This window comes from Argiope bruennichi, chromosome 11 (assembly GCF_947563725.1).
Source record: "Argiope bruennichi chromosome 11, qqArgBrue1.1, whole genome shotgun sequence".
Taxonomy (NCBI): Eukaryota; Metazoa; Arthropoda; class Arachnida; order Araneae; family Araneidae; genus Argiope; species Argiope bruennichi.
In genome coordinates this window covers 1,687,487-1,697,517 of record NC_079161.1, presented here as the reverse complement: position 1 = coordinate 1,697,517, position 10,031 = coordinate 1,687,487, and the positions used below count along the sequence as shown (strand labels likewise).

At 29.6% G+C, this 10,031-nt stretch overlaps 1 long non-coding RNA gene across 1 annotated transcript; it reads left to right on the top strand.

The window, feature by feature from the left end:
- The first annotated feature begins 3,417 nt into the window (after positions 1-3,417).
- On the top strand, positions 3,418-5,352 carry LOC129957703 (uncharacterized). The gene is made up of 3 exons (XR_008782815.1): positions 3,418-3,533; positions 3,923-4,198; positions 5,236-5,352. It is a non-coding gene; the product is annotated as an uncharacterized LOC129957703 (long non-coding RNA).
- Positions 5,353-10,031: the final 4,679 nt, after the last annotated feature.

Sequence of the window (10,031 nt, the reverse complement as noted above, 5' to 3'; positions counted from 1 at the left end):
ACTATCGTAATTTATGTTGATTACAACAGATAATCGAAATTATTTCTTTATGGTATGAGAAGAACACACACAGCACTTAATAGTTCAATGGATTGGATAAAGTAGAATTTTTATGAAATTCTTGTGACTTTACTAGAGATATTCCTTGTATTTTCTTCGTGGGAGAGCTTGATAAAAAAAAATCCTTCCTAACTCTTAAATTCTAATGAAATGTCTAATAGAAATCTTTTAAGTATCTAATTTCTTCGAATACGTTCGCTTAAACAGACCTTATAAAAAGGGTAGTTGATTGAGAATTAACCATATTCATTTCAAAACTTCTAAATCTTTGATTAAATAGTTGATATTTAATTTCCTTCAAAAATTAATTAGGAATTTTTAATATTCAGAAATGTACCAATTGTATTTCCATGACATATTTCTATACAATTTTTTCGAAATGTTCTGAAGTCATTCGCACTTTCAGGTCTTTCGTTTACTCTCGGAATGAAATTTCCTCTTTTGCCTATAATGCAAGTTTTAATCCAGTAAGCCTCAATGTTTTGCTATTCCATGCAGTTGAATCATCCTATTCATCATTCCTATAGTTGAAGTAACAATTCATCCGTTATCTCACACAGTCTGGCTTTATTCTATCTCAATCCGCCATAAAAATGTACAAATATTAAAGATGCAATAACTATCTTTTTAATAATAGTTGAGCCTACTTGAGCTGAAATATTTAGCTAGTTTTGAACTTATTTTGTTTGTTTCATATTACAAATAAACAAAAAAAAATTTGAATACAAATATATTTTTCATCTGAACATATTTAAATTGCAATTTAATGATCTGTAAAAATCGGCAAAAATAGAACTTGGAATGAATTTTGAGAAATATATTTGTGTTGGATGCAGCATTCGGGATAAATTAAGATTATTTCAAAATGAAGTTATTCATTTTAATGAAACAATTTAAACAATTTTGAATCAAACTTTACCGTTTTCTATTTAGATATACTAAAAGCATTATCAGAAGGAATAGATATGTTAAAAAGAAACTTGAGGAAAATATTGTTGCGTCTTAAGTATATTTTATTGAAGAGTAAACTTGTTCATAACAAACTAGGTGAATAAGTTATAAAATTTTGTATTTTTTAACTTATTAACGATAGAAACAGTCAACTTAAAAATGAGCAGACGATTTCATAAGGATAAAGAATAAATTCGGCTTAAAAACTACAGTTCAAAAATTATATCCGAAATTGATTTTGTGAAATTCGCCGCCAAGAGTAATGTAATTTCTTGGTTATGAAGTTTTGAATCGTTCCCAAGTTTTCAGAATTCCGTAGAAATCTATACTTTTGATATGCTGATTGAGTACGGAAGAAGTGTTCGTAATGTCTAGATATTTAGCAGAAGCGGCCTTTTAGCGGTGAGATTGCCACAATTACATAGGCGATACTTGGTATTGTCTGCTGCAACAGAGCACCATTACGACTTTTCTGTTTATTAGTAGTAGCTGGTACAAGAAATATAGGCGAATTAGGCGAGTAAATATAAAAAACTTGGAGTTACCTTACATTTAAAATGCTTCACTTATATCGGAAGGTTCTGTCGAATCGTATGAATTGATTGCCAAATGCATTAGATGCTAATAATAGGAACAATGACACATCCCTCAACCCTCGTCTATGGAATGATTGCCGTTTCAGTTTGTCACAAATTCTCTCCAGGAATTGGGAAATATTTTCAGTATGCTATAGAAGATAACGTTTGATAATTATGTACCAGATTATAGAATATAAACATTCGATTTGATTATTAAATTGCAACTTTACTAATGGGCACATTAAGTAGGAATAGGTTAGAACACTTATGACCTATAGTATTGCTGGATACCACTCGCCATGAAAAAGGGAGACTACTTTCTTGGTTCCCGCCCATGAACTGAACTGACATCAACTATATTGGATGCTTCGAAATACTCGCTACAGATGACCAACATATTGGAAATACTAGTTGGTTTCTTAATTATAATAAAAATTTCAAAAAAAAAAAAAAAATGCACGATATTCTCTAATCGTTTTGTTCTTCTAGAAAGCAGGTTTCCCATAAGCTAATAAGGATGCAAATAATAATTACCTGGAAACGTCTATCAAAACGGATGCAACATTTCCAGCTACTTCTCAACGCAAGTATCTGTGAAATTTAAACGCTTGCCATTCCGAGATCAACTTCTGCAAATGCAAGAGTAGAATGAATAAATCGCCTAAAAATGGAGCCAGTATGCGAAAGTCTTCTGAATGTCGTCCTCGACAGGAAAATGTTGCCTGGCTAGGAAGGAACCATTCCGAGTGCTAAAACAGTATAAACGTTTCCAGGTAATTTTTTCTTTCTTTACAGTCTTTGGCTTCCCGAGAATTTCTATGGGTGAATGAAATATTTTACTATTGATTTAAAAAATCTTCAATCCTATTAGTCCTAATGAGATGTGTACATGTGGCTCATTATGATCACAAAGCAGTGTCTTTATAACGTCTAAATATGTCAAGCCACAACTTTAACTGCTCTCATACAGAATGAAAATTGAATGTTTCTCAAGCATAACTTCATTTTATCACTATATGGTGGTTTCTGAAGACATTTAATGGCGCTTGCAAGAAAAACGGTACTGTAATCCTGAGTATAATCAATGATTGTTAAAAGGAGGATTAATAAATTGATGGCAACATTTGTCATTAAAATAATACGCTTGCATAACCTTTGTAAGATTGAGGAACTATCACTTTAGTAAGATAAATAAAACTATATTAACATGTTACAAATGCATTTAAAATACGGAGAGTAGTTTGATTATCAATAGGGAATTAAATTGCTGTTAACTTCAAAAAAACGTAATTGTGTTGATTACATGTATATCTGATTTAATTAATGGAATAAAATTTCTGTTCTTATTGGAGATGTGCCAATGTCCATTTGTAGAGTGACTCTTCAATATCTGACACATCTTCGGCAGCAATCTGGATGATATGGAAACTTTCTCATCATGGTATCGGAGAGATAAGGGTAAGTTACAAGAATTTATAATTGTCATACAAAAATAAAGATAGTCAAAACCTATTAAATTGCATCTTTAACAATGTATACTTTATTTTTATAGGTATATTAACCCATACTGTTTAATATTAACTTGTTTTTCTGAATCAAGACGTGCTTTCCATCCATGAAGTAGACTTTCGTGATTCCACATATGCCCAGAATTGACGGCATTCTTGCTGAATGTGGTGAAATTCTCAACAAAAATTATCAATTTTGGGAACGCATGTATATAGTTTAGTTTCTGAATTATCTGAAATATAATTAATAATTTTATTTATTTTCTGAAATAGCCAAAACACCGTGGTATTTTTCTAAAGAAAAATTTCTCTTAAATTAGGAAGAAACCATTGCTACTTGAAACCATATATGAAAATAGAAGCAGAATTTCCAGTTATTTGTCGACTTAAGAATAAGACTTGGAAAGTGTTACTGATATCCTTCAGAATCATTGAGGTAAGTTGTAGAATTTTGATAATTATCATATCAAAATGAATATAGATTATATTTATTCATTTGATTATTAAATAACTTTACGAATGTGAAGTAGGTTATTATATAATTAAACTTGCTTACTATTTTTAATAATGCTATTTAAATATATGTGGATTGGAATAGGTTTTGATGTATAATAAAGATCTTTTGTTGAATAAAGGGTCCCCATTCACACAAAAAGTGAGACTGCTGTCTCGGTTCCCACACTTATGAACTAACATCTATTGCGATGTATGCTGTAAAATGCTCACTACAGATGACATTGAAATGCTGGAAATTCAAGTATCTTGTTTCCTATTTATAATATTGAAATCACAAAAATGACATTTTCTAACCATTTTATTTTCCAGAAAACATTCAACTGCAAGGAGGCAAACCATAATTACTCGTAAACATCTATTAAAACGGATGCAGAATTTCCAGCTATTTCTAAAAATATAAAAGCAGAGGAAATGAAGCGCATGCCATCCCGAGATCAACTTTCGTGAGTAGATGGACCGAACAAATCAATCGCCAGAGAATGGAACCAACCTGCCACAGCCTTTTGCATGTATCCTCGTCACAAGTAAAGTGTTGCCAGGCCATGAACCTCTCTTAAAGTGCAAAAATAGAACAAATATTTCCAGGTAATTTGGATTATTTCTTAAAGCTTTTCGCTTTCGAGGATCTGATTTTCTGAATAATTTTACTGTTAATTTGTAAAAAAATCCTTTAGTTCTAATTAGACGCGTATATGCAACTAATTAGAAGTACAAAACATTTTCCCAAGTGTCTCAATATAACAAGGCACAAAATTTTCAGTTGGATTCTTACATAAAATAAATGAATGTTTTTCAAACGAAATTTTTCATCGCTTTATGATGGCTTTTATTTCAAGAGCATTTAATGACGATTGGTGGAGAAATTGTGCAGCAATCTTCATTAGACAGTTATTGACTGTACTTTAATTGAATGCAAAACTTACGTTCTTTAACATTTGCATAACTCACGAAAGATTCTCGAACCAACACATTTGTATGATCAATAACAAGTCTAGATGAATGTTTTTACAAATATATTTAAAATACTGCCGGCTTTTGATGGCTTCTAAAGAAATGAATTCTTGTGTACTTTGCTTTTTTATTACTAATTATGTCGATGCATGTACACCTGATCAAATAAAATTCTTATTGATGATCCTTCAAAGTTCATTTGTAGTGACTACTTCAGTTTCTGACAAATTCTCTACCAGCAATCTGGGGGATCGAGAAACTATTTTTTTCTCAGAATGGTATCGTAGAGATAACGATAAGTTGCTAGAACTGATAATAGTCGTACCAAAATGAAGATAGAATTTGATTATTAAATTGCAACTTTACCAATGTACATTTTCCTTTTATAGATATATAAAAGTTGGAGTACCTACTGCTTATATTAAATGTCTTTCTCTGAATAAGACATGTTATCCATCCATGAAGTAATAAAGCTTTCGGGATTCCATATAGCTTTGGAATTGACGCCATTGACGCTGAATGTGGTAAAATATTCACCAAAAATGACTATATACTTCCATTGCTAAACTTCAGTTCCTGAATTATTTAAAATATAATTAATGTATAATTTTATTAATTATTTGAAATAATCGAAACGCCATGGCATTTTCAAATATTTTTTTTCTTTCTAGAAAGCAAGTTTTCTGAAGCTATACAGATGTAAACTACACATAATTTATGTGAAAGCGTCTATTAAGACAGAAGCGGGCTTTCCAGCTATTTCTCAACACAAGAAATTTACCTGAATGATTCTGAAGTGATATCGGTATGTTGCAAGAATTTCGGTCATTGTCATACCGAAATGAATTTGGGATATATTCATTCATTCATTTGACCATTAAATAACCTACTTTGCGAATGTAAAATAGGTTATAATTTAACTTGCTACTTCTTAATTTAATTTTTCAGTATAGTTCCAAATAGGTTTAGTCAGCAAAAGATCAGGACTACAGATCAAAAGACTTAAGACATCACCAGAAGATACCGCTTTCTTGTTTCCACACATGCTGAACCGGAAGCAACTGCGCTGAATGCTATGAAATATTCGCCACAAATGACATTAAAATATTGGAATTCTAAGTACACATTCAACTTCTTAATCAAATTAAATAACAAGAACATGACATTTTCTAATCACTTTTATTCTTGTTGAAGGCAAATTTCCAGTAAACTGCAAGGAGGCAAACCACAATCATTTGTAAATATCTATCGGAACAGAAGCAGTGTATTCAGCTGTTTCTCAATACGCGAATCGGCGAATTTGATGCCATTCCGAGATCAACTTCTGCAACTATAGTTGAAGAAATCGGTCGATAGAGAATGAATCTACCATTTGACAGCCTTCTGCAAGTCCTCCTCACTACTAAAATGTTGCTCTACTATCAGCCTCTTCAGGTACAGTAACAGAACGAGAAATGTCGGTAACTGCGTTTCCTTTAAATCTTCGTTTTGTTTCCGGATTAACTTATTTTCAAGGAGCCTAAAATTTTTTGTCATTGACTTCCAATTTCCTCTCAATGATTCATTATTTTTAAGTTAATAATATATTATCTTGGTAAGGACATTAATTACATTTTTTCAAGAGTCTAATGTGAAAATCCCAATATTTTGGTTTCTGCCCACAGAATGAAAACTAAATGCTTTTCTAGCGACATTTCATTGTATCGGTATACAAGACATCCATTTTTAGAGTATTTTAAGGGTGGTTGCGAAGAAACTTATTAATTTGTCATCACAGTTTATCTTAAATAATACATACTCGAAACTTTCAGGAAAAGGAGTTTATCTAAATATTTCAATTATTTATCATAGTAAAATTCTACAAGTGCAATTAAAATAGTGCAAATAGCTTTATTAGGATTTAATTTTTGTTATGAACTTTAAAAAGATTAAATAGGCAATTTATTCAATTCTAATCTTTATATTCATGGACTACACTTTATGAGCAATATTAATACTATTTGACATTCAATGGAATTGGTATTGAAATTGTATTGATTAAAATATTTAATATTCCCTTTAGGTGTCTGTTAAGAACACGCTTTCATCGAAGTGATCTCGGCATAACAGACAATACCTGGACCCTTCATCAAGCGCATATTGGAGTGCGGATGCTGCACAGTTCAATGATGGGCGAAGACTATATTTGAACTTACATTATCAACATGTTCACAAGAAAATGTCAAACAGAACTAATTGACTCAATGGAAGAAACGGATATTGTAAATACAGCGATATAACAAATTTGTAACAAAACCTAGATTTAATTTTCGCTGTGCCTTTCTCTATAAATTGCATTTGAGAACATATTTGTTATTACTAAATTTGATAAGAATTGTTTGACATGACAGATTGCCACTATACAATCTTAAGTCTCTGATTTTCATTACAGTAATCTTTTTAACCATTATATCGGCAGAATTTCTTAAAATTTACAAACCAATTTTATAAAGAAAACTGAACCACTTCGTTGTAACTGAAGCTATTTCTTGACCATATATTTCATTTCGTGATTTTGAATGACGATTACTAAAGAATCCTTCATATTCGAATAGGTGTTTAATTCCTGTATCTATAACGAAGTTTATGTGCATTGTTTTTGTGAGGATTTTGATCTCTGTAATGCTAGAATCAACTATGTAAACAAATTTCTTTAAATTTCCGTTAGTTATCAATCTCGAAATCTTGATAGAGCTTCAATCTAAAAGTTCAGAATTGTACAAAATATAATATGTGGCGTTTAATATGTACTTGTTTGATTAATGTATGAAATATTCCTTAATGAAAAAAATGCTTCTGTATTATGTATGAGGTAGAAAGATGCATTGTTAACAGATATATTGGTTTTTCTAATCTTTTGAAATAAGGTTGAAAATATTGCAGTTATTCTCTAAATTAAATCTTGTATTGGCACACATGAAATCCCGAGTTTTGAAAAAATAATTTATAATTGCAGAGAAGTATTATTAATCGCATTCGAAATGTCTTTAAACAAATTTCTAATTTTAATGCTTGAGAACAATTTTTATATTAAAAGACAATGTAAATTATATAGTAAGATTTATTTTGCATGTATCATCTTCATCTTAACTTCTAGCCTTAATTGTTTTTAGGTTAAAATTTTAAAGATGTATGCAATCATTAAATTTAAACTAAATTAAGTTTTAGAAATACTTTACCTTGGTCTATTCATTGCATCCATTTACAAATATTTTTAAATTAATCTTTTTATTAAATTTAAAATAAAATTTGGTAATATCAATAGAAAATTTTAAATTTATTTTACATTTTGGCTCTTTATTTTTTTGTAAATCTTCATCTGCGAACAAAGGATATTTTGATTGGTTCGGCCGGCCAACCAATGGAAATATCTTTGTACTCTTAAAAAGCATTTGATCACTGTGCCTGATCACCATGGTGATCAGAATGCCTTTTTAAGAGAAATTGTATGGATAGATTGTCGGGAATATCGTTTTACTTCTAGAAGAGCGAACGGATGAAATGAATGGTAAATGGTATAAAAGTTTAATTTTTAATTTTCCTTTTCCAATTATGATGGGGGTGGGAAAGTTGGGAATTTTGAATTATCAGCTTCTAATGAATAAAATCTGCACGAACATTCTTCCTAATTTAATGAAATGTTAAATATTATGGTATAATGTTAATATTAATGAAATGTTTTAATGTGCATTATACATTTAAAAATTCTAAATAAAAAAATCCATCCATTGTATAGTAATTTGTAAAGATGTATTAAGTAATTTTTATTTCCTCCATTCGTACTATGTTTTTATTAATCACCGATGGAAATGTTAGTTTTGCATTAAAAATTTATATATATACTAGTTAATTTTAAGTTGGTGCATACGAATTTAAATTGAATGTTTTAAACTGCCTGGGTGCATGTATGGCTTATTAATGTAAAAGTGCTTTTGATACTTTATTTAATACATACTAAATTTTTATTTTAAATGTATTCGTGTATTACATTTATTGCTGCAATAATCTTGTTAACTATTGCATTGAATGTACCTGTATAGAAATTTAGCAAATAAAGCTTGTGTTTCGGATTTATTTTGTATTCAGTCTATTGTTTAGAATTATTTGTCTTATGAATTATGCTTGTTTTATTTGGCAGAATTTTGAAAACTCTAAATTCGAGCAATTTATATATTGAATTTTTATTCGCTTTAGTTGTATACCGCTATAAGAAAGCAATCTTAACTCATTTGAGTAAGACAAATTATAATTTAATGCGTGTCTAATTTCATTCTAGATTTAATGAAATTCGTTTCTAGTCTATTCCTAAAATTATCTTGAGGATTTAAATTGAAATATAAATCTCACTAAATTCATTTTTCTTTTTATTAAATTCATTCATTTTCTGCAAACAAAGTAGAACTGCGCAAGTTCGAAGGCAAATAGAAAAAAAAATCAAATTTCCGCCTTCAATCTCTATGGCAGTGTCAAAAGAAAGCATTAATTTAACAAGCAAACTAAATTTTACTATTATAATCTGATTCAAATAAGTTATAATGAAGTTCAACGATAAAATAATATATCAACACAGCGTTGCTTAAGAACTGTAATTTTCAGAAGAATATAAATATATTCAATTGAGTTGTAGGAAAATAGAATTGTTCTACAGAGTGGGGTTTTACGGCTAAAATGTCGAAATATAAACTCTTACATTAAATTTTCTGAATTGCTTTAGTAAATTCTGAGCTCTAGAGTATTGCATGTGAATGACTCTTTAGTTTCTTACTTGGTTTAATGCGAATTTTAAATGAAAGATTTGACTATGATCTTGCCTTTGATGCACGATATGATTATAATTTAGATTAATGGAGTCATTAAGACTAAAGTAAATTCTTTGCATGACATACGAAATAGAAAGAATAGATTTGAAGGCGACGATAAAATTTTATGCTTCGTTATTAATTTGGAACTTAATAAAATTGTAAATTTGTCGCCTACATTTCAATAATTTAATATAAAAATGACCTTTGTATGTTGTATTTCAATGGATAATATTTAATAATCTGAAAAGGATATACAAGATGTAGTAAAAAGGGAATGGGAAAAGCTATTTATAGGGCATTTTTACGGCAGGAAAAGAGCTAATCATCTTCAGGTGTACAGTTGGTTTATTTATTGGATTAAAATTCTTGTTAAATATTTCTGAAAATAAATATGAAATGAATAATACTTTCTGTTTGAAAATACAGCAAAGCTGACACGAAAGGAAATGTATTTAAAAACGTGTCATTAGATAATGGTGTCTTTTGTTCATAAAATTGCTATTTCGTAAATGCATTACGTGTTTTAGGTCTCCATTAGAAAAAAAGTCCCTGTTTTCATGTTAAATACCTTAGTATGTTAAATATCTTATATTCAGAAGAGAATAGAGAATAGAATTATTTCAGAA